This window comes from Idiotropiscis lumnitzeri, chromosome 5 (genome assembly GCF_059441095.1).
Source record: "Idiotropiscis lumnitzeri isolate Australia: NSW breed Sydney's pygmy pipehorse chromosome 5, RoL_Ilum_1.0, whole genome shotgun sequence".
In the NCBI taxonomy this organism is placed as follows: Eukaryota; Metazoa; Chordata; class Actinopteri; order Syngnathiformes; family Syngnathidae; genus Idiotropiscis; species Idiotropiscis lumnitzeri.
In genome coordinates this window covers 4,821,573-4,845,046 of record NC_142395.1, presented here as the reverse complement: position 1 = coordinate 4,845,046, position 23,474 = coordinate 4,821,573, and the positions used below count along the sequence as shown (strand labels likewise).

The 23,474-nt window shown below is 42.6% G+C and overlaps 21 non-coding genes across 21 annotated transcripts; all 21 read right to left on the bottom strand.

The window, feature by feature from the left end:
• Positions 1-242: 242 nt before the first annotated feature.
• LOC148336130 (5S ribosomal RNA) lies at positions 243-361 on the bottom strand. The gene has a single exon (XR_015843551.1). It is a non-coding gene; the product is annotated as a 5S ribosomal RNA (ribosomal RNA).
• A 1,009-nt stretch (positions 362-1,370) lies between these two features.
• On the bottom strand, positions 1,371-1,489 carry LOC148336129 (5S ribosomal RNA). Its single transcript, XR_015843550.1, has one exon. It is a non-coding gene; the product is annotated as a 5S ribosomal RNA (ribosomal RNA).
• A 984-nt stretch (positions 1,490-2,473) lies between these two features.
• Positions 2,474-2,592, bottom strand: LOC148336128 (5S ribosomal RNA). Its single transcript, XR_015843549.1, has one exon. It is a non-coding gene; the product is annotated as a 5S ribosomal RNA (ribosomal RNA).
• A 984-nt stretch (positions 2,593-3,576) lies between these two features.
• On the bottom strand, positions 3,577-3,695 carry LOC148336127 (5S ribosomal RNA). The gene has a single exon (XR_015843548.1). It is a non-coding gene; the product is annotated as a 5S ribosomal RNA (ribosomal RNA).
• A 1,009-nt stretch (positions 3,696-4,704) lies between these two features.
• On the bottom strand, positions 4,705-4,823 carry LOC148336126 (5S ribosomal RNA). The gene has a single exon (XR_015843547.1). It is a non-coding gene; the product is annotated as a 5S ribosomal RNA (ribosomal RNA).
• A 1,009-nt stretch (positions 4,824-5,832) lies between these two features.
• Positions 5,833-5,951, bottom strand: LOC148336125 (5S ribosomal RNA). Its single transcript, XR_015843545.1, has one exon. It is a non-coding gene; the product is annotated as a 5S ribosomal RNA (ribosomal RNA).
• Positions 5,952-6,960: 1,009 nt separating this feature from the next.
• Positions 6,961-7,079, bottom strand: LOC148336124 (5S ribosomal RNA). Its single transcript, XR_015843544.1, has one exon. It is a non-coding gene; the product is annotated as a 5S ribosomal RNA (ribosomal RNA).
• Positions 7,080-8,088: 1,009 nt separating this feature from the next.
• LOC148336123 (5S ribosomal RNA) lies at positions 8,089-8,207 on the bottom strand. Its single transcript, XR_015843542.1, has one exon. It is a non-coding gene; the product is annotated as a 5S ribosomal RNA (ribosomal RNA).
• A 1,009-nt stretch (positions 8,208-9,216) lies between these two features.
• LOC148336122 (5S ribosomal RNA) lies at positions 9,217-9,335 on the bottom strand. Its single transcript, XR_015843541.1, has one exon. It is a non-coding gene; the product is annotated as a 5S ribosomal RNA (ribosomal RNA).
• Positions 9,336-10,344: 1,009 nt separating this feature from the next.
• On the bottom strand, positions 10,345-10,463 carry LOC148336121 (5S ribosomal RNA). Its single transcript, XR_015843540.1, has one exon. It is a non-coding gene; the product is annotated as a 5S ribosomal RNA (ribosomal RNA).
• Positions 10,464-11,472: 1,009 nt separating this feature from the next.
• LOC148336120 (5S ribosomal RNA) lies at positions 11,473-11,591 on the bottom strand. Its single transcript, XR_015843539.1, has one exon. It is a non-coding gene; the product is annotated as a 5S ribosomal RNA (ribosomal RNA).
• A 1,009-nt stretch (positions 11,592-12,600) lies between these two features.
• On the bottom strand, positions 12,601-12,719 carry LOC148336119 (5S ribosomal RNA). The gene has a single exon (XR_015843538.1). It is a non-coding gene; the product is annotated as a 5S ribosomal RNA (ribosomal RNA).
• Positions 12,720-13,728: 1,009 nt separating this feature from the next.
• Positions 13,729-13,847, bottom strand: LOC148336118 (5S ribosomal RNA). The gene has a single exon (XR_015843537.1). It is a non-coding gene; the product is annotated as a 5S ribosomal RNA (ribosomal RNA).
• A 984-nt stretch (positions 13,848-14,831) lies between these two features.
• LOC148336117 (5S ribosomal RNA) lies at positions 14,832-14,950 on the bottom strand. The gene has a single exon (XR_015843536.1). It is a non-coding gene; the product is annotated as a 5S ribosomal RNA (ribosomal RNA).
• A 1,009-nt stretch (positions 14,951-15,959) lies between these two features.
• Positions 15,960-16,078, bottom strand: LOC148336116 (5S ribosomal RNA). Its single transcript, XR_015843535.1, has one exon. It is a non-coding gene; the product is annotated as a 5S ribosomal RNA (ribosomal RNA).
• A 1,009-nt stretch (positions 16,079-17,087) lies between these two features.
• On the bottom strand, positions 17,088-17,206 carry LOC148336115 (5S ribosomal RNA). Its single transcript, XR_015843534.1, has one exon. It is a non-coding gene; the product is annotated as a 5S ribosomal RNA (ribosomal RNA).
• A 1,009-nt stretch (positions 17,207-18,215) lies between these two features.
• LOC148336114 (5S ribosomal RNA) lies at positions 18,216-18,334 on the bottom strand. The gene has a single exon (XR_015843533.1). It is a non-coding gene; the product is annotated as a 5S ribosomal RNA (ribosomal RNA).
• A 1,009-nt stretch (positions 18,335-19,343) lies between these two features.
• LOC148336113 (5S ribosomal RNA) lies at positions 19,344-19,462 on the bottom strand. The gene has a single exon (XR_015843531.1). It is a non-coding gene; the product is annotated as a 5S ribosomal RNA (ribosomal RNA).
• Positions 19,463-20,471: 1,009 nt separating this feature from the next.
• Positions 20,472-20,590, bottom strand: LOC148336112 (5S ribosomal RNA). The gene has a single exon (XR_015843530.1). It is a non-coding gene; the product is annotated as a 5S ribosomal RNA (ribosomal RNA).
• A 1,009-nt stretch (positions 20,591-21,599) lies between these two features.
• Positions 21,600-21,718, bottom strand: LOC148336111 (5S ribosomal RNA). The gene has a single exon (XR_015843529.1). It is a non-coding gene; the product is annotated as a 5S ribosomal RNA (ribosomal RNA).
• Positions 21,719-22,727: 1,009 nt separating this feature from the next.
• On the bottom strand, positions 22,728-22,846 carry LOC148336110 (5S ribosomal RNA). Its single transcript, XR_015843528.1, has one exon. It is a non-coding gene; the product is annotated as a 5S ribosomal RNA (ribosomal RNA).
• Between the last annotated feature and the right edge of the window lie 628 nt (positions 22,847-23,474).

Genomic DNA, 23,474 nt, shown 5'->3' with positions numbered 1-23,474 from the left:
GTCAATGTGTGGCTCCGGAGCCACAGTCAAGTCTCCAGACACGCATTTGCAAATTGCCACACGCATTTGCGAGTCGTCCACGGCGAGACTGTAGCAACACCCAAAGGCAGAGGACGCTGAATGTTGGCATTTTGTGCTCTCAGCCTGTCAGGCGAATATGTGGAAATTTATAAAAAAGCAGCTCGCATACTTGCTTACATTTGTCAAAGTTATTTTTATTTATTTATTTTTTGCGGTGCAAAAGCTTACAGCACCTGGTATTCCCAGGCGGTCTCCCATCCAAGTACTAACCAGGCCCGACCCTGCTTAGCTTCCGAGATCGGACGAGATCGGGCGTTCTCAGGGTAGTATGGCCGTAAGCGAGAATTCCCTCCAAAATTTTGCATTTTATACATGTGGTCTTTATTGTGGCAAATACTTCTATCCAAAAATACGTAACAAGAATCTGAAACTATAACCACAGTCACATATGTGTCACAACAATCTACAATGCATGATTGAAGTCACAGATATATGACAAATATCAGCAAATGTGTACAATGATTTGTTGGCACATACACATGGTTAAATGCGGACAAAAATCCGTAGATGGGCGACCTGTAAAAACGGGACCTTTTGATTGGCTGTGTTCTTACAGGTGACGTTTGCTACAGTCCTGCCGCGGACGACTCGCAAATGCGTGTGCTGATTTGCAAATGCGTGTCAGGAGACGTGTGTGGCTCCGTAGCTACACATTCGGACCACATGGGGGCACTAATATTATACCAGCCCCGTACCACCAATATATACACCAATAACTTGGGGGGGCGTTCACTGCTATCCACCCATGGTCATGTACCATTTATTTGACATTATTTAAATTAAATTGGAATAAATGGAAGAATAAAGTGGAACTAATAAAATAAGAACCAATGATATAACCAGTGAAGCTAAAAAAAATGAATGAAGCTTCTCCACACCTGCTAATTGCCACATTAACTATACTTCCCTTTATTGCATTCAGTAAACACCATTTTTTAAAATTGATTCATTAACTTTTTATTTAGTAAACACTCACTGCACCAACCCAACCGGACTGCATCGGGTCATATGTCTGCTACACCTGTAGACTCCGAGGGTACCCTTTTGGTCAATGTGTGGCTCCGGAGCCACAGTCAAGTCTCCAGACACGCATTTGCAAATTGCCACACGCATTTGCGAGTCGTCCACGGCGAGACTGTAGCAACACCCAAAGGCAGAGGACGCTGAATGTTGGCATTTTGTGCTCTCAGCCTGTCAGGCGAATATGTGGAAATTTATAAAAAAGCAGCTCGCATACTTGCTTACATTTGTCAAAGTTATTTTTATTTATTTATTTTTTGCGGTGCAAAAGCTTACAGCACCTGGTATTCCCAGGCGGTCTCCCATCCAAGTACTAACCAGGCCCGACCCTGCTTAGCTTCCGAGATCGGACGAGATCGGGCGTTCTCAGGGTAGTATGGCCGTAAGCGAGAATTCCCTCCAAAATTTTGTGGCAAATACTTCAATCCAAAAATACGTAACAAGAATCTGAAACTATAACCACAGTCACAAATGTGTCACAACAATCTACAATGCATGATTGAAGTCACAGATATATGACAAATATCAGCAAATGTGTACAATGATTTGTTGGCACATACACATGGTTAAATGCGGACAAAAATCCGTAGATGGGCGACCTGTAAAAACGGGACCTTTTGATTGGCTGTGTTCTTACAGGTGACGTTTGCTACAGTCCTGCCGCGGACGACTCGCAAATGCGTGTGCTGATTTGCAAATGCGTGTCAGGAGACGTGTGTGGCTCCGTAGCTACACATTCGGACCACATGGGGGCACTAATATTATACCAGCCCCGTACCACCAATATATACACCAATAACTTGGGGGGGCGTTCACTGCTATCCACCCATGGTCATGTACCATTTATTTGACATTATTTAAATTAAATTGGAATAAATGGAAGAATAAAGTGGAACTAATAAAATAAGAACCAATGATATAACCAGTGAAGCTAAAAAAAATGAATGAAGCTTCTCCACACCTGCTAATTGCGACATTAACTATACTTCCCTTTATTGCATTCAGTAAACACCATTTTTTAAAATTGATTCATTAACTTTTTATTTAGTAAACACTCACTGCACCAACCCAACCGGACTGCATCGGGTCATATGTCTGCTACACCTGTAGACTCCGAGGGTACCCTTTTGGTCAATGTGTGGCTCCGGAGCCACAGTCAAGTCTCCAGACACGCATTTGCAAATTGCCACACGCATTTGCGAGTCGTCCACGGCGAGACTGTAGCAACACCCAAAGGCAGAGGACGCTGAATGTTGGCATTTTGTGCTCTCAGCCTGTCAGGCGAATATGTGGAAATTTATAAAAAAGCAGCTCGCATACTTGCTTACATTTGTCAAAGTTATTTTTATTTATTTATTTTTTGCGGTGCAAAAGCTTACAGCACCTGGTATTCCCAGGCGGTCTCCCATCCAAGTACTAACCAGGCCCGACCCTGCTTAGCTTCCGAGATCGGACGAGATCGGGCGTTCTCAGGGTAGTATGGCCGTAAGCGAGAATTCCCTCCAAAATTTTGTGGCAAATACTTCAATCCAAAAATACGTAACAAGAATCTGAAACTATAACCACAGTCACAAATGTGTCACAACAATCTACAATGCATGATTGAAGTCACAGATATATGACAAATATCAGCAAATGTGTACAATGATTTGTTGGCACATACACATGGTTAAATGCGGACAAAAATCCGTAGATGGGCGACCTGTAAAAACGGGACCTTTTGATTGGCTGTGTTCTTACAGGTGACGTTTGCTACAGTCCTGCCGCGGACGACTCGCAAATGCGTGTGCTGATTTGCAAATGCGTGTCAGGAGACGTGTGTGGCTCCGTAGCTACACATTCGGACCACATGGGGGCACTAATATTATACCAGCCCCGTACCACCAATATATACACCAATAACTTGGGGGGGCGTTCACTGCTATCCACCCATGGTCATGTACCATTTATTTGACATTATTTAAATTAAATTGGAATAAATGGAAGAATAAAGTGGAACTAATAAAATAAGAACCAATGATATAACCAGTGAAGCTAAAAAAAATGAATGAAGCTTCTCCACACCTGCTAATTGCGACATTAACTATACTTCCCTTTATTGCATTCAGTAAACACCATTTTTTAAAATTGATTCATTAACTTTTTATTTAGTAAACACTCACTGCACCAACCCAACCGGACTGCATCGGGTCATATGTCTGCTACACCTGTAGACTCCGAGGGTACCCTTTTGGTCAATGTGTGGCTCCGGAGCCACAGTCAAGTCTCCAGACACGCATTTGCAAATTGCCACACGCATTTGCGAGTCGTCCACGGCGAGACTGTAGCAACACCCAAAGGCAGAGGACGCTGAATGTTGGCATTTTGTGCTCTCAGCCTGTCAGGCGAATATGTGGAAATTTATAAAAAAGCAGCTCGCATACTTGCTTACATTTGTCAAAGTTATTTTTATTTATTTATTTTTTGCGGTGCAAAAGCTTACAGCACCTGGTATTCCCAGGCGGTCTCCCATCCAAGTACTAACCAGGCCCGACCCTGCTTAGCTTCCGAGATCGGACGAGATCGGGCGTTCTCAGGGTAGTATGGCCGTAAGCGAGAATTCCCTCCAAAATTTTGCATTTTATACATGTGGTCTTTATTGTGGCAAATACTTCAATCCAAAAATACGTAACTAGAATCTGAAACTATAACCACAGTCACAAATGTGTCACAACAATCTACAATGCATGATTGAAGTCACAGATATATGACAAATATCAGCAAATGTGTACAATGATTTGTTGGCATATACACATGGTTAAATGCGGACAAAAATCCGTAGATGGGCGACCTGTAAAAACGGGACCTTTTGATTGGCTGTGTTCTTACAGGTGACGTTTGCTACAGTCCTGCCGCGGACGACTCGCAAATGCGTGTGCTGATTTGCAAATGCGTGTCAGGAGACGTGTGTGGCTCCGTAGCTACACATTCGGACCACATGGGGGCACTAATATTATACCAGCCCCGTACCACCAATATATACACTAATAACTTGGGGGGGCGTTCACTGCTATCCACCCATGGTCATGTACCATTTATTTGACATTATTTAAATTAAATTGGAATAAATGGAAGAATAAAGTGGAACTAATAAAATAAGAACTAATGATATAACCAGTGAAGCTAAAAAAAATGAATGAAGCTTCTCCACACCTGCTAATTGCCACATTAACTATACTTCCCTTTATTGCATTCAGTAAACACCATTTTTTAAAATTGATTCATTAACTTTTTATTTAGTAAACACTCACTGCACCAACCCAACCGGACTGCATCGGGTCATATGTCTGCTACACCTGTAGACTCCGAGGGTACCCTTTTGGTCAATGTGTGGCTCCGGAGCCACAGTCAAGTCTCCAGACACGCATTTGCAAATTGCCACACGCATTTGCGAGTCGTCCACGGCGAGACTGTAGCAACACCCAAAGGCAGAGGACGCTGAATGTTGGCATTTTGTGCTCTCAGCCTGTCAGGCGAATATGTGGAAATTTATAAAAAAGCAGCTCGCATACTTGCTTACATTTGTCAAAGTTATTTTTATTTATTTATTTTTTGCGGTGCAAAAGCTTACAGCACCTGGTATTCCCAGGCGGTCTCCCATCCAAGTACTAACCAGGCCCGACCCTGCTTAGCTTCCGAGATCGGACGAGATCGGGCGTTCTCAGGGTAGTATGGCCGTAAGCGAGAATTCCCTCCAAACTTTTGCATTTTATACATGTGGTCTTTATTGTGGCAAATACTTCAATCCAAAAATACGTAACAAGAATCTGAAACTATAACCACAGTCACAAATGTGTCACAACAATCTACAATGCATGATTGAAGTCACAGATATATGACAAATATCAGCAAATGTGTACAATGATTTGTTGGCACATACACATGGTTAAATGCGGACAAAAATCCGTAGATGGGCGACCTGTAAAAACGGGACCTTTTGATTGGCTGTGTTCTTACAGGTGACGTTTGCTACAGTCCTGCCGCGGACGACTCGCAAATGCGTGTGCTGATTTGCAAATGCGTGTCAGGAGACGTGTGTGGCTCCGTAGCTACACATTCGGACCACATGGGGGCACTAATATTATACCAGCCCCGTACCACCAATATATACACCAATAACTTGGGGGGGCGTTCACTGCTATCCACCCATGGTCATGTACCATTTATTTGACATTATTTAAATTAAATTGGAATAAATGGAAGAATAAAGTGGAACTAATAAAATAAGAACCAATGATATAACCAGTGAAGCTAAAAAAAATGAATGAAGCTTCTCCACACCTGCTAATTGCGACATTAACTATACTTCCCTTTATTGCATTCAGTAAACACCATTTTTTAAAATTGATTCATTAACTTTTTATTTAGTAAACACTCACTGCACCAACCCAACCGGACTGCATCGGGTCATATGTCTGCTACACCTGTAGACTCCGAGGGTACCCTTTTGGTCAATGTGTGGCTCCGGAGCCACAGTCAAGTCTCCAGACACGCATTTGCAAATTGCCACACGCATTTGCGAGTCGTCCACGGCGAGACTGTAGCAACACCCAAAGGCAGAGGACGCTGAATGTTGGCATTTTGTGCTCTCAGCCTGTCAGGCGAATATGTGGAAATTTATAAAAAAGCAGCTCGCATACTTGCTTACATTTGTCAAAGTTATTTTTATTTATTTATTTTTTGCGGTGCAAAAGCTTACAGCACCTGGTATTCCCAGGCGGTCTCCCATCCAAGTACTAACCAGGCCCGACCCTGCTTAGCTTCCGAGATCGGACGAGATCGGGCGTTCTCAGGGTAGTATGGCCGTAAGCGAGAATTCCCTCCAAAATTTTGCATTTTATACATGTGGTCTTTATTGTGGCAAATACTTCAATCCAAAAATACGTAACTAGAATCTGAAACTATAACCACAGTCACAAATGTGTCACAACAATCTACAATGCATGATTGAAGTCACAGATATATGACAAATATCAGCAAATGTGTACAATGATTTGTTGGCACATACACATGGTTAAATGCGGACAAAAATCCGTAGATGGGCGACCTGTAAAAACGGGACCTTTTGATTGGCTGTGTTCTTACAGGTGACGTTTGCTACAGTCCTGCCGCGGACGACTCGCAAATGCGTGTGCTGATTTGCAAATGCGTGTCAGGAGACGTGTGTGGCTCCGTAGCTACACATTCGGACCACATGGGGGCACTAATATTATACCAGCCCCGTACCACCAATATATACACTAATAACTTGGGGGGGCGTTCACTGCTATCCACCCATGGTCATGTACCATTTATTTGACATTATTTAAATTAAATTGGAATAAATGGAAGAATAAAGTGGAACTAATAAAATAAGAACCAATGATATAACCAGTGAAGCTAAAAAAAATGAATGAAGCTTCTCCACACCTGCTAATTGCCACATTAACTATACTTCCCTTTATTGCATTCAGTAAACACCATTTTTTAAAATTGATTCATTAACTTTTTATTTAGTAAACACTCACTGCACCAACCCAACCGGACTGCATCGGGTCATATGTCTGCTACACCTGTAGACTCCGAGGGTACCCTTTTGGTCAATGTGTGGCTCCGGAGCCACAGTCAAGTCTCCAGACACGCATTTGCAAATTGCCACACGCATTTGCGAGTCGTCCACGGCGAGACTGTAGCAACACCCAAAGGCAGAGGACGCTGAATGTTGGCATTTTGTGCTCTCAGCCTGTCAGGCGAATATGTGGAAATTTATAAAAAAGCAGCTCGCATACTTGCTTACATTTGTCAAAGTTATTTTTATTTATTTATTTTTTGCGGTGCAAAAGCTTACAGCACCTGGTATTCCCAGGCGGTCTCCCATCCAAGTACTAACCAGGCCCGACCCTGCTTAGCTTCCGAGATCGGACGAGATCGGGCGTTCTCAGGGTAGTATGGCCGTAAGCGAGAATTCCCTCCAAAATTTTGCATTTTATACATGTGGTCTTTATTGTGGCAAATACTTCAATCCAAAAATACGTAACAAGAATCTGAAACTATAACCACAGTCACAAATGTGTCATAACAATCTACAATGCATGATTGAAGTCACAGATATATGACAAATATCAGCAAATGTGTACAATGATTTGTTGGCACATACACATGGTTAAATGCGGACAAAAATCCGTAGATGGGCGACCTGTAAAAACGGGACCTTTTGATTGGCTGTGTTCTTACAGGTGACGTTTGCTACAGTCCTGCCGCGGACGACTCGCAAATGCGTGTGCTGATTTGCAAATGCGTGTCAGGAGACGTGTGTGGCTCCGTAGCTACACATTCGGACCACATGGGGGCACTAATATTATACCAGCCCCGTACCACCAATATATACACCAATAACTTGGGGGGGCGTTCACTGCTATCCACCCATGGTCATGTACCATTTATTTGACATTATTTAAATTAAATTGGAATAAATGGAAGAATAAAGTGGAACTAATAAAATAAGAACCAATGATATAACCAGTGAAGCTAAAAAAAATGAATGAAGCTTCTCCACACCTGCTAATTGCGACATTAACTATACTTCCCTTTATTGCATTCAGTAAACACCATTTTTTAAAATTGATTCATTAACTTTTTATTTAGTAAACACTCACTGCACCAACCCAACCGGACTGCATCGGGTCATATGTCTGCTACACCTGTAGACTCCGAGGGTACCCTTTTGGTCAATGTGTGGCTCCGGAGCCACAGTCAAGTCTCCAGACACGCATTTGCAAATTGCCACACGCATTTGCGAGTCGTCCACGGCGAGACTGTAGCAACACCCAAAGGCAGAGGACGCTGAATGTTGGCATTTTGTGCTCTCAGCCTGTCAGGCGAATATGTGGAAATTTATAAAAAAGCAGCTCGCATACTTGCTTACATTTGTCAAAGTTATTTTTATTTATTTATTTTTTGCGGTGCAAAAGCTTACAGCACCTGGTATTCCCAGGCGGTCTCCCATCCAAGTACTAACCAGGCCCGACCCTGCTTAGCTTCCGAGATCGGACGAGATCGGGCGTTCTCAGGGTAGTATGGCCGTAAGCGAGAATTCCCTCCAAAATTTTGCATTTTATACATGTGGTCTTTATTGTGGCAAATACTTCAATCCAAAAATACGTAACTAGAATCTGAAACTATAACCACAGTCACAAATGTGTCACAACAATCTACAATGCATGATTGAAGTCACAGATATATGACAAATATCAGCAAATGTGTACAATGATTTGTTGGCACATACACATGGTTAAATGCGGACAAAAATCCGTAGATGGGCGACCTGTAAAAACGGGACCTTTTGATTGGCTGTGTTCTTACAGGTGACGTTTGCTACAGTCCTGCCGCGGACGACTCGCAAATGCGTGTGCTGATTTGCAAATGCGTGTCAGGAGACGTGTGTGGCTCCGTAGCTACACATTCGGACCACATGGGGGCACTAATATTATACCAGCCCCGTACCACCAATATATACACCAATAACTTGGGGGGGCGTTCACTGCTATCCACCCATGGTCATGTACCATTTATTTGACATTATTTAAATTAAATTGGAATAAATGGAAGAATAAAGTGGAACTAATAAAATAAGAACCAATGATATAACCAGTGAAGCTAAAAAAAATGAATGAAGCTTCTCCACACCTGCTAATTGCCACATTAACTATACTTCCCTTTATTGCATTCAGTAAACACCATTTTTTAAAATTGATTCATTAACTTTTTATTTAGTAAACACTCACTGCACCAACCCAACCGGACTGCATCGGGTCATATGTCTGCTACACCTGTAGACTACGAGGGTACCCTTTTGGTCAATGTGTGGCTCCGGAGCCACAGTCAAGTCTCCAGACACGCATTTGCAAATTGCCACACGCATTTGCGAGTCGTCCACGGCGAGACTGTAGCAACACCCAAAGGCAGAGGACGCTGAATGTTGGCATTTTGTGCTCTCAGCCTGTCAGGCGAATATGTGGAAATTTATAAAAAAGCAGCTCGCATACTTGCTTACATTTGTCAAAGTTATTTTTATTTATTTATTTTTTGCGGTGCAAAAGCTTACAGCACCTGGTATTCCCAGGCGGTCTCCCATCCAAGTACTAACCAGGCCCGACCCTGCTTAGCTTCCGAGATCGGACGAGATCGGGCGTTCTCAGGGTAGTATGGCCGTAAGCGAGAATTCCCTCCAAAATTTTGCATTTTATACATGTGGTCTTTATTGTGGCAAATACTTCAATCCAAAAATACGTAACTAGAATCTGAAACTATAACCACAGTCACAAATGTGTCACAACAATCTACAATGCATGATTGAAGTCACAGATATATGACAAATATCAGCAAATGTGTACAATGATTTGTTGGCACATACACATGGTTAAATGCGGACAAAAATCCGTAGATGGGCGACCTGTAAAAACGGGACCTTTTGATTGGCTGTGTTCTTACAGGTGACGTTTGCTACAGTCCTGCCGCGGACGACTCGCAAATGCGTGTGCTGATTTGCAAATGCGTGTCAGGAGACGTGTGTGGCTCCGTAGCTACACATTCGGACCACATGGGGGCACTAATATTATACCAGCCCCGTACCACCAATATATACACCAATAACTTGGGGGGGCGTTCACTGCTATCCACCCATGGTCATGTACCATTTATTTGACATTATTTAAATTAAATTGGAATAAATGGAAGAATAAAGTGGAACTAATAAAATAAGAACCAATGATATAACCAGTGAAGCTAAAAAAAATGAATGAAGCTTCTCCACACCTGCTAATTGCGACATTAACTATACTTCCCTTTATTGCATTCAGTAAACACCATTTTTTAAAATTGATTCATTAACTTTTTATTTAGTAAACACTCACTGCACCAACCCAACCGGACTGCATCGGGTCATATGTCTGCTACACCTGTAGACTCCGAGGGTACCCTTTTGGTCAATGTGTGGCTCCGGAGCCACAGTCAAGTCTCCAGACACGCATTTGCAAATTGCCACACGCATTTGCGAGTCGTCCACGGCGAGACTGTAGCAACACCCAAAGGCAGAGGACGCTGAATGTTGGCATTTTGTGCTCTCAGCCTGTCAGGCGAATATGTGGAAATTTATAAAAAAGCAGCTCGCATACTTGCTTACATTTGTCAAAGTTATTTTTATTTATTTATTTTTTGCGGTGCAAAAGCTTACAGCACCTGGTATTCCCAGGCGGTCTCCCATCCAAGTACTAACCAGGCCCGACCCTGCTTAGCTTCCGAGATCGGACGAGATCGGGCGTTCTCAGGGTAGTATGGCCGTAAGCGAGAATTCCCTCCAAAATTTTGCATTTTATACATGTGGTCTTTATTGTGGCAAATACTTCAATCCAAAAATACGTAACTAGAATCTGAAACTATAACCACAGTCACAAATGTGTCACAACAATCTACAATGCATGATTGAAGTCACAGATATATGACAAATATCAGCAAATGTGTACAATGATTTGTTGGCACATACACATGGTTAAATGCGGACAAAAATCCGTAGATGGGCGACCTGTAAAAACGGGACCTTTTGATTGGCTGTGTTCTTACAGGTGACGTTTGCTACAGTCCTGCCGCGGACGACTCGCAAATGCGTGTGCTGATTTGCAAATGCGTGTCAGGAGACGTGTGTGGCTCCGTAGCTACACATTCGGACCACATGGGGGCACTAATATTATACCAGCCCCGTACCACCAATATATACACCAATAACTTGGGGGGGCGTTCACTGCTATCCACCCATGGTCATGTACCATTTATTTGACATTATTTAAATTAAATTGGAATAAATGGAAGAATAAAGTGGAACTAATAAAATAAGAACCAATGATATAACCAGTGAAGCTAAAAAAAATGAATGAAGCTTCTCCACACCTGCTAATTGCGACATTAACTATACTTCCCTTTATTGCATTCAGTAAACACCATTTTTTAAAATTGATTCATTAACTTTTTATTTAGTAAACACTCACTGCACCAACCCAACCGGACTGCATCGGGTCATATGTCTGCTACACCTGTAGACTCCGAGGGTACCATTTTGGTCAATGTGTGGCTCCGGAGCCACAGTCAAGTCTCCAGACACGCATTTGCAAATTGCCACACGCATTTGCGAGTCGTCCACGGCGAGACTGTAGCAACACCCAAAGGCAGAGGACGCTGAATGTTGGCATTTTGTGCTCTCAGCCTGTCAGGCGAATATGTGGAAATTTATAAAAAAGCAGCTCGCATACTTGCTTACATTTGTCAAAGTTATTTTTATTTATTTATTTTTTGCGGTGCAAAAGCTTACAGCACCTGGTATTCCCAGGCGGTCTCCCATCCAAGTACTAACCAGGCCCGACCCTGCTTAGCTTCCGAGATCGGACGAGATCGGGCGTTCTCAGGGTAGTATGGCCGTAAGCGAGAATTCCCTCCAAAATTTTGCATTTTATACATGTGGTCTTTATTGTGGCAAATACTTCTATCCAAAAATACGTAACAAGAATCTGAAACTATAACCACAGTCACATATGTGTCACAACAATCTACAATGCATGATTGAAGTCACAGATATATGACAAATATCAGCAAATGTGTACAATGATTTGTTGGCACATAAACATTGTTAAATGCGGACAAAAATCCGTAGATGGGCGACCTGTAAAAACGGGACCTTTTGATTGGCTGTGTTCTTACAGGTGACGTTTGCTACAGTCCTGCCGCGGACGACTCGCAAATGCGTGTGCTGATTTGCAAATGCGTGTCAGGAGACGTGTGTGGCTCCGTAGCTACACATTCGGACCACATGGGGGCACTAATATTATACCAGCCCCGTACCACCAATATATACACCAATAACTTGGGGGGGCGTTCACTGCTATCCACCCATGGTCATGTACCATTTATTTGACATTATTTAAATTAAATTGGAATAAATGGAAGAATAAAGTGGAACTAATAAAATAAGAACCAATGATATAACCAGTGAAGCTAAAAAAAATGAATGAAGCTTCTCCACACCTGCTAATTGCGACATTAACTATACTTCCCTTTATTGCATTCAGTAAACACCATTTTTTAAAATTGATTCATTAACTTTTTATTTAGTAAACACTCACTGCACCAACCCAACCGGACTGCATCGGGTCATATGTCTGCTACACCTGTAGACTACGAGGGTACCCTTTTGGTCAATGTGTGGCTCCGGAGCCACAGTCAAGTCTCCAGACACGCATTTGCAAATTGCCACACGCATTTGCGAGTCGTCCACGGCGAGACTGTAGCAACACCCAAAGGCAGAGGACGCTGAATGTTGGCATTTTGTGCTCTCAGCCTGTCAGGCGAATATGTGGAAATTTATAAAAAAGCAGCTCGCATACTTGCTTACATTTGTCAAAGTTATTTTTATTTATTTATTTTTTGCGGTGCAAAAGCTTACAGCACCTGGTATTCCCAGGCGGTCTCCCATCCAAGTACTAACCAGGCCCGACCCTGCTTAGCTTCCGAGATCGGACGAGATCGGGCGTTCTCAGGGTAGTATGGCCGTAAGCGAGAATTCCCTCCAAAATTTTGCATTTTATACATGTGGTCTTTATTGTGGCAAATACTTCAATCCAAAAATACGTAACTAGAATCTGAAACTATAACCACAGTCACAAATGTGTCACAACAATCTACAATGCATGATTGAAGTCACAGATATATGACAAATATCAGCAAATGTGTACAATGATTTGTTGGCACATACACATGGTTAAATGCGGACAAAAATCCGTAGATGGGCGACCTGTAAAAACGGGACCTTTTGATTGGCTGTGTTCTTACAGGTGACGTTTGCTACAGTCCTGCCGCGGACGACTCGCAAATGCGTGTGCTGATTTGCAAATGCGTGTCAGGAGACGTGTGTGGCTCCGTAGCTACACATTCGGACCACATGGGGGCACTAATATTATACCAGCCCCGTACCACCAATATATACACCAATAACTTGGGGGGGCGTTCACTGCTATCCACCCATGGTCATGTACCATTTATTTGACATTATTTAAATTAAATTGGAATAAATGGAAGAATAAAGTGGAACTAATAAAATAAGAACCAATGATATAACCAGTGAAGCTAAAAAAAATGAATGAAGCTTCTCCACACCTGCTAATTGCCACATTAACTATACTTCCCTTTATTGCATTCAGTAAACACCATTTTTTAAAATTGATTCATTAACTTTTTATTTAGTAAACACTCACTGCACCAACCCAACCGGACTGCATCGGGTCATATGTCTGCTACACCTGTAGACTCCGAGGGTACCCTTTTGGTCAATGTGTGGCTCCGGAGCCACAGTCAAGTCTCCAGACACGCATTTGCAAATTGCCACACGCATTTGCGAGTCGTCCACGGCGAGACTGTAGCAACACCCAAAGGCAGAGGACGCTGAATGTTGGCATTTTGTGCTCTCAGCCTGTCAGGCGAATATGTGGAAATTTATAAAAAAGCAGCTCGCATACTTGCTTACATTTGTCAAAGTTATTTTTATTTATTTATTTTTTGCGGTGCAAAAGCTTACAGCACCTGGTATTCCCAGGCGGTCTCCCATCCAAGTACTAACCAGGCCCGACCCTGCTTAGCTTCCGAGATCGGACGAGATCGGGCGTTCTCAGGGTAGTATGGCCGTAAGCGAGAATTCCCTCCAAAATTTTGTGGCAAATACTTCAATCCAAAAATACGTAACAAGAATCTGAAACTATAACCACAGTCACAAATGTGTCACAACAATCTACAATGCATGATTGAAGTCACAGATATATGACAAATATCAGCAAATGTGTACAATGATTTGTTGGCACATACACATGGTTAAATGCGGACAAAAATCCGTAGATGGGCGACCTGTAAAAACGGGACCTTTTGATTGGCTGTGTTCTTACAGGTGACGTTTGCTACAGTCCTGCCGCGGACGACTCGCAAATGCGTGTGCTGATTTGCAAATGCGTGTCAGGAGACGTGTGTGGCTCCGTAGCTACACATTCGGACCACATGGGGGCACTAATATTATACCAGCCCCGTACCACCAATATATACACCAATAACTTGGGGGGGCGTTCACTGCTATCCACCCATGGTCATGTACCATTTATTTGACATTATTTAAATTAAATTGGAATAAATGGAAGAATAAAGTGGAACTAATAAAATAAGAACCAATGATATAACCAGTGAAGCTAAAAAAAATGAATGAAGCTTCTCCACACCTGCTAATTGCGACATTAACTATACTTCCCTTTATTGCATTCAGTAAACACCATTTTTTAAAATTGATTCATTAACTTTTTATTTAGTAAACACTCACTGCACCAACCCAACCGGACTGCATCGGGTCATATGTCTGCTACACCTGTAGACTCCGAGGGTACCCTTTTGGTCAATGTGTGGCTCCGGAGCCACAGTCAAGTCTCCAGACACGCATTTGCAAATTGCCACACGCATTTGCGAGTCGTCCACGGCGAGACTGTAGCAACACCCAAAGGCAGAGGACGCTGAATGTTGGCATTTTGTGCTCTCAGCCTGTCAGGCGAATATGTGGAAATTTATAAAAAAGCAGCTCGCATACTTGCTTACATTTGTCAAAGTTATTTTTATTTATTTATTTTTTGCGGTGCAAAAGCTTACAGCACCTGGTATTCCCAGGCGGTCTCCCATCCAAGTACTAACCAGGCCCGACCCTGCTTAGCTTCCGAGATCGGACGAGATCGGGCGTTCTCAGGGTAGTATGGCCGTAAGCGAGAATTCCCTCCAAAATTTTGCATTTTATACATGTGGTCTTTATTGTGGCAAATACTTCAATCCAAAAATACGTAACTAGAATCTGAAACTATAACCACAGTCACAAATGTGTCACAACAATCTACAATGCATGATTGAAGTCACAGATATATGACAAATATCAGCAAATGTGTACAATGATTTGTTGGCATATACACATGGTTAAATGCGGACAAAAATCCGTAGATGGGCGACCTGTAAAAACGGGACCTTTTGATTGGCTGTGTTCTTACAGGTGACGTTTGCTACAGTCCTGCCGCGGACGACTCGCAAATGCGTGTGCTGATTTGCAAATGCGTGTCAGGAGACGTGTGTGGCTCCGTAGCTACACATTCGGACCACATGGGGGCACTAATATTATACCAGCCCCGTACCACCAATATATACACTAATAACTTGGGGGGGCGTTCACTGCTATCCACCCATGGTCATGTACCATTTATTTGACATTATTTAAATTAAATTGGAATAAATGGAAGAATAAAGTGGAACTAATAAAATAAGAACTAATGATATAACCAGTGAAGCTAAAAAAAATGAATGAAGCTTCTCCACACCTGCTAATTGCCACATTAACTATACTTCCCTTTATTGCATTCAGTAAACACCATTTTTTAAAATTGATTCATTAACTTTTTATTTAGTAAACACTCACTGCACCAACCCAACCGGACTGCATCGGGTCATATGTCTGCTACACCTGTAGACTCCGAGGGTACCCTTTTGGTCAATGTGTGGCTCCGGAGCCACAGTCAAGTCTCCAGACACGCATTTGCAAATTGCCACACGCATTTGCGAGTCGTCCACGGCGAGACTGTAGCAACACCCAAAGGCAGAGGACGCTGAATGTTGGCATTTTGTGCTCTCAGCCTGTCAGGCGAATATGTGGAAATTTATAAAAAAGCAGCTCGCATACTTGCTTACATTTGTCAAAGTTATTTTTATTTATTTATTTTTTGCGGTGCAAAAGCTTACAGCACCTGGTATTCCCAGGCGGTCTCCCATCCAAGTACTAACCAGGCCCGACCCTGCTTAGCTTCCGAGATCGGACGAGATCGGGCGTTCTCAGGGTAGTATGGCCGTAAGCGAGAATTCCCTCCAAACTTTTGCATTTTATACATGTGGTCTTTATTGTGGCAAATACTTCAATCCAAAAATACGTAACAAGAATCTGAAACTATAACCACAGTCACAAATGTGTCACAACAATCTACAATGCATGATTGAAGTCACAGATATATGACAAATATCAGCAAATGTGTACAATGATTTGTTGGCACATACACATGGTTAAATGCGGACAAAAATCCGTAGATGGGCGACCTGTAAAAACGGGACCTTTTGATTGGCTGTGTTCTTACAGGTGACGTTTGCTACAGTCCTGCCGCGGACGACTCGCAAATGCGTGTGCTGATTTGCAAATGCGTGTCAGGAGACGTGTGTGGCTCCGTAGCTACACATTCGGACCACATGGGGGCACTAATATTATACCAGCCCCGTACCACCAATATATACACCAATAACTTGGGGGGGCGTTCACTGCTATCCACCCATGGTCATGTACCATTTATTTGACATTATTTAAATTAAATTGGAATAAATGGAAGAATAAAGTGGAACTAATAAAATAAGAACCAATGATATAACCAGTGAAGCTAAAAAAAATGAATGAAGCTTCTCCACACCTGCTAATTGCGACATTAACTATACTTCCCTTTATTGCATTCAGTAAACACCATTTTTTAAAATTGATTCATTAACTTTTTATTTAGTAAACACTCACTGCACCAACCCAACCGGACTGCATCGGGTCATATGTCTGCTACACCTGTAGACTCCGAGGGTACCCTTTTGGTCAATGTGTGGCTCCGGAGCCACAGTCAAGTCTCCAGACACGCATTTGCAAATTGCCACACGCATTTGCGAGTCGTCCACGGCGAGACTGTAGCAACACCCAAAGGCAGAGGACGCTGAATGTTGGCATTTTGTGCTCTCAGCCTGTCAGGCGAATATGTGGAAATTTATAAAAAAGCAGCTCGCATACTTGCTTACATTTGTCAAAGTTATTTTTATTTATTTATTTTTTGCGGTGCAAAAGCTTACAGCACCTGGTATTCCCAGGCGGTCTCCCATCCAAGTACTAACCAGGCCCGACCCTGCTTAGCTTCCGAGATCGGACGAGATCGGGCGTTCTCAGGGTAGTATGGCCGTAAGCGAGAATTCCCTCCAAAATTTTGCATTTTATACATGTGGTCTTTATTGTGGCAAATACTTCAATCCAAAAATACGTAACTAGAATCTGAAACTATAACCACAGTCACAAATGTGTCACAACAATCTACAATGCATGATTGAAGTCACAGATATATGACAAATATCAGCAAATGTGTACAATGATTTGTTGGCACATACACATGGTTAAATGCGGACAAAAATCCGTAGATGGGCGACCTGTAAAAACGGGACCTTTTGATTGGCTGTGTTCTTACAGGTGACGTTTGCTACAGTCCTGCCGCGGACGACTCGCAAATGCGTGTGCTGATTTGCAAATGCGTGTCAGGAGACGTGTGTGGCTCCGTAGCTACACATTCGGACCACATGGGGGCACTAATATTATACCAGCCCCGTACCACCAATATATACACTAATAACTTGGGGGGGCGTTCACTGCTATCCACCCATGGTCATGTACCATTTATTTGACATTATTTAAATTAAATTGGAATAAATGGAAGAATAAAGTGGAACTAATAAAATAAGAACCAATGATATAACCAGTGAAGCTAAAAAAAATGAATGAAGCTTCTCCACACCTGCTAATTGCCACATTAACTATACTTCCCTTTATTGCATTCAGTAAACACCATTTTTTAAAATTGATTCATTAACTTTTTATTTAGTAAACACTCACTGCACCAACCCAACCGGACTGCATCGGGTCATATGTCTGCTACACCTGTAGACTCCGAGGGTACCCTTTTGGTCAATGTGTGGCTCCGGAGCCACAGTCAAGTCTCCAGACACGCATTTGCAAATTGCCACACGCATTTGCGAGTCGTCCACGGCGAGACTGTAGCAACACCCAAAGGCAGAGGACGCTGAATGTTGGCATTTTGTGCTCTCAGCCTGTCAGGCGAATATGTGGAAATTTATAAAAAAGCAGCTCGCATACTTGCTTACATTTGTCAAAGTTATTTTTATTTATTTATTTTTTGCGGTGCAAAAGCTTACAGCACCTGGTATTCCCAGGCGGTCTCCCATCCAAGTACTAACCAGGCCCGACCCTGCTTAGCTTCCGAGATCGGACGAGATCGGGCGTTCTCAGGGTAGTATGGCCGTAAGCGAGAATTCCCTCCAAAATTTTGCATTTTATACATGTGGTCTTTATTGTGGCAAATACTTCAATCCAAAAATACGTAACAAGAATCTGAAACTATAACCACAGTCACAAATGTGTCACAACAATCTACAATGCATGATTGAAGTCACAGATATATGACAAATATCAGCAAATGTGTACAATGATTTGTTGGCACATACACATGGTTAAATGCGGACAAAAATCCGTAGATGGGCGACCTGTAAAAACGGGACCTTTTGATTGGCTGTGTTCTTACAGGTGACGTTTGCTACAGTCCTGCCGCGGACGACTCGCAAATGCGTGTGCTGATTTGCAAATGCGTGTCAGGAGACGTGTGTGGCTCCGTAGCTACACATTCGGACCACATGGGGGCACTAATATTATACCAGCCCCGTACCACCAATATATACACCAATAACTTGGGGGGGCGTTCACTGCTATCCACCCATGGTCATGTACCATTTATTTGACATTATTTAAATTAAATTGGAATAAATGGAAGAATAAAGTGGAACTAATAAAATAAGAACCAATGATATAACCAGTGAAGCTAAAAAAAATGAATGAAGCTTCTCCACACCTGCTAATTGCGACATTAACTATACTTCCCTTTATTGCATTCAGTAAACACCATTTTTTAAAATTGATTCATTAACTTTTTATTTAGTAAACACTCACTGCACCAACCCAACCGGACTGCATCGGGTCATATGTCTGCTACACCTGTAGACTCCGAGGGTACCCTTTTGGTCAATGTGTGGCTCCGGAGCCACAGTCAAGTCTCCAGACACGCATTTGCAAATTGCCACACGCATTTGCGAGTCGTCCACGGCGAGACTGTAGCAACACCCAAAGGCAGAGGACGCTGAATGTTGGCATTTTGTGCTCTCAGCCTGTCAGGCGAATATGTGGAAATTTATAAAAAAGCAGCTCGCATACTTGCTTACATTTGTCAAAGTTATTTTTATTTATTTATTTTTTGCGGTGCAAAAGCTTACAGCACCTGGTATTCCCAGGCGGTCTCCCATCCAAGTACTAACCAGGCCCGACCCTGCTTAGCTTCCGAGATCGGACGAGATCGGGCGTTCTCAGGGTAGTATGGCCGTAAGCGAGAATTCCCTCCAAAATTTTGCATTTTATACATGTGGTCTTTATTGTGGCAAATACTTCAATCCAAAAATACGTAACTAGAATCTGAAACTATAACCACAGTCACAAATGTGTCACAACAATCTACAATGCATGATTGAAGTCACAGATATATGACAAATATCAGCAAATGTGTACAATGATTTGTTGGCACATACACATGGTTAAATGCGGACAAAAATCCGTAGATGGGCGACCTGTAAAAACGGGACCTTTTGATTGGCTGTGTTCTTACAGGTGACGTTTGCTACAGTCCTGCCGCGGACGACTCGCAAATGCGTGTGCTGATTTGCAAATGCGTGTCAGGAGACGTGTGTGGCTCCGTAGCTACACATTCGGACCACATGGGGGCACTAATATTATACCAGCCCCGTACCACCAATATATACACCAATAACTTGGGGGGGCGTTCACTGCTATCCACCCATGGTCATGTACCATTTATTTGACATTATTTAAATTAAATTGGAATAAATGGAAGAATAAAGTGGAACTAATAAAATAAGAACCAATGATATAACCAGTGAAGCTAAAAAAAATGAATGAAGCTTCTCCACACCTGCTAATTGCCACATTAACTATACTTCCCTTTATTGCATTCAGTAAACACCATTTTTTAAAATTGATTCATTAACTTTTTATTTAGTAAACACTCACTGCACCAACCCAACCGGACTGCATCGGGTCATATGTCTGCTACACCTGTAGACTACGAGGGTACCCTTTTGGTCAATGTGTGGCTCCGGAGCCACAGTCAAGTCTCCAGACACGCATTTGCAAATTGCCACACGCATTTGCGAGTCGTCCACGGCGAGACTGTAGCAACACCCAAAGGCAGAGGACGCTGAATGTTGGCATTTTGTGCTCTCAGCCTGTCAGGCGAATATGTGGAAATTTATAAAAAAGCAGCTCGCATACTTGCTTACATTTGTCAAAGTTATTTTTATTTATTTATTTTTTGCGGTGCAAAAGCTTACAGCACCTGGTATTCCCAGGCGGTCTCCCATCCAAGTACTAACCAGGCCCGACCCTGCTTAGCTTCCGAGATCGGACGAGATCGGGCGTTCTCAGGGTAGTATGGCCGTAAGCGAGAATTCCCTCCAAAATTTTGCATTTTATACATGTGGTCTTTATTGTGGCAAATACTTCAATCCAAAAATACGTAACTAGAATCTGAAACTATAACCACAGTCACAAATGTGTCACAACAATCTACAATGCATGATTGAAGTCACAGATATATGACAAATATCAGCAAATGTGTACAATGATTTGTTGGCACATACACATGGTTAAATGCGGACAAAAATCCGTAGATGGGCGACCTGTAAAAACGGGACCTTTTGATTGGCTGTGTTCTTACAGGTGACGTTTGCTACAGTCCTGCCGCGGACGACTCGCAAATGCGTGTGCTGATTTGCAAATGCGTGTCAGGAGACGTGTGTGGCTCCGTAGCTACACATTCGGACCACATGGGGGCACTAATATTATACCAGCCCCGTACCACCAATATATACACCAATAACTTGGGGGGGCGTTCACTGCTATCCACCCATGGTCATGTACCATTTATTTGACATTATTTAAATTAAATTGGAATAAATGGAAGAATAAAGTGGAACTAATAAAATAAGAACCAATGATATAACCAGTGAAGCTAAAAAAAATGAATGAAGCTTCTCCACACCTGCTAATTGCCACATTAACTATACTTCCCTTTATTGCATTCAGTAAACACCATTTTTTAAAATTGATTCATTAACTTTTTATTTAGTAAACACTCACTGCACCAACCCAACCGGACTGCATCGGGTCATATGTCTGCTACACCTGTAGACTCCGAGGGTACCCTTTTGGTCAATGTGTGGCTCCGGAGCCACAGTCAAGTCTCCAGACACGCATTTGCAAATTGCCACACGCATTTGCGAGTCGTCCACGGCGAGACTGTAGCAACACCCAAAGGCAGAGGACGCCGAATGTTGGCATTTTGTGCTCTCAGCCTGTCAGGCGAATATGTGGAAATTTATAAAAAAGCAGCTCGCATACTTGCTTACATTTGTCAAAGTTATTTTTATTTATTTATTTTTTGCGGTGCAAAAGCTTACAGCACCTGGTATTCCCAGGCGGTCTCCCATCCAAGTACTAACCAGGCCCGACCCTGCTTAGCTTCCGAGATCGGACGAGATCGGGCGTTCTCAGGGTAGTATGGCCGTAAGCGAGAATTCCCTCCAAAATTTTGCATTTTATACATGTGGTCTTTATTGTGGCAAATACTTCAATCCAAAAATACGTAACTAGAATCTGAAACTATAACCACAGTCACAAATGTGTCACAACAATCTACAATGCATGATTGAAGTCACAGATATATGACAAATATCAGCAAATGTGTACAATGATTTGTTGGCACATACACATGGTTAAATGCGGACAAAAATCCGTAGATGGGCGACCTGTAAAAACGGGACCTTTTGATTGGCTGTGTTCTTACAGGTGACGTTTGCTACAGTCCTGCCGCGGACGACTCGCAAATGCGTGTGCTGATTTGCAAATGCGTGTCAGGAGACGTGTGTGGCTCCGTAGCTACACATTCGGACCACATGGGGGCACTAATATTATACCAGCCCCGTACCACCAATATATACACCAATAACTTGGGGGGGCGTTCACTGCTATCCACCCATGGTCATGTACCATTTATTTGACATTATTTAAATTAAATTGGAATAAATGGAAGAATAAAGTGGAACTAATAAAATAAGAACCAATGATATAACCAGTGAAGCTAAAAAAAATGAATGAAGCTTCTCCACACCTGCTAATTGCCACATTAACTATACTTCCCTTTATTGCATTCAGTAAACACCATTTTTTAAAATTGATTCATTAACTTTTTATTTAGTAAACACTCACTGCACCAACCCAACCGGACTGCATCGGGTCATATGTCTGCTACACCTGTAGACTCCGAGGGTACCCTTTTGGTCAATGTGTGGCTCCGGAGCCACAGTCAAGTCTCCAGACACGCATTTGCAAATTGCCACACGCATTTGCGAGTCGTCCACGGCGAGACTGTAGCAACACCCAAAGGCAGAGGACGCTGAATGTTGGCATTTTGTGCTCTCAGCCTGTCAGGCGAATATGTGGAAATTTATAAAAAAGCAGCTCGCATACTTGCTTACATTTGTCAAAGTTATTTTTATTTATTTATTTTTTGCGGTGCAAAAGCTTACAGCACCTGGTATTCCCAGGCGGTCTCCCATCCAAGTACTAACCAGGCCCGACCCTGCTTAGCTTCCGAGATCGGACGAGATCGGGCGTTCTCAGGGTAGTATGGCCGTAAGCGAGAATTCCCTCCAAAATTTTGCATTTTATACATGTGGTCTTTATTGTGGCAAATACTTCAATCCAAAAATACGTAACAAGAATCTGAAACTATAACCACAGTCACAAATGTGTCACAACAATCTACAATGCATGATTGAAGTCACAGATATATGACAAATATCAGCAAATGTGTACAATGATTTGTTGGCACATACACATGGTTAAATGCGGACAAAAATCCGTAGATGGGCGACCTGTAAAAACGGGACCTTTTGATTGGCTGTGTTCTTACAGGTGACGTTTGCTACAGTCCTGCCGCGGACGACTCGCAAATGCGTGTGCTGATTTGCAAATGCGTGTCAGGAGACGTGTGTGGCTCCGTAGCTACACATTCGGACCACATGGGGGCACTAATATTATACCAGCCCCGTACCACCAATATATACACCAATAACTTGGGGGGGCGTTCACTGCTATCCACCCATGGTCATGTACCATTTATTTGACATTATTTAAATTAAATTGGAATAAATGGAAGAATAAAGTGGAACTAATAAAATAAGAACCAATGATATAACCAGTGAAGCTAAAAAAAATGAATGAAGCTTCTCCACACCTGCTAATTGCGACATTAACTATACTTCCC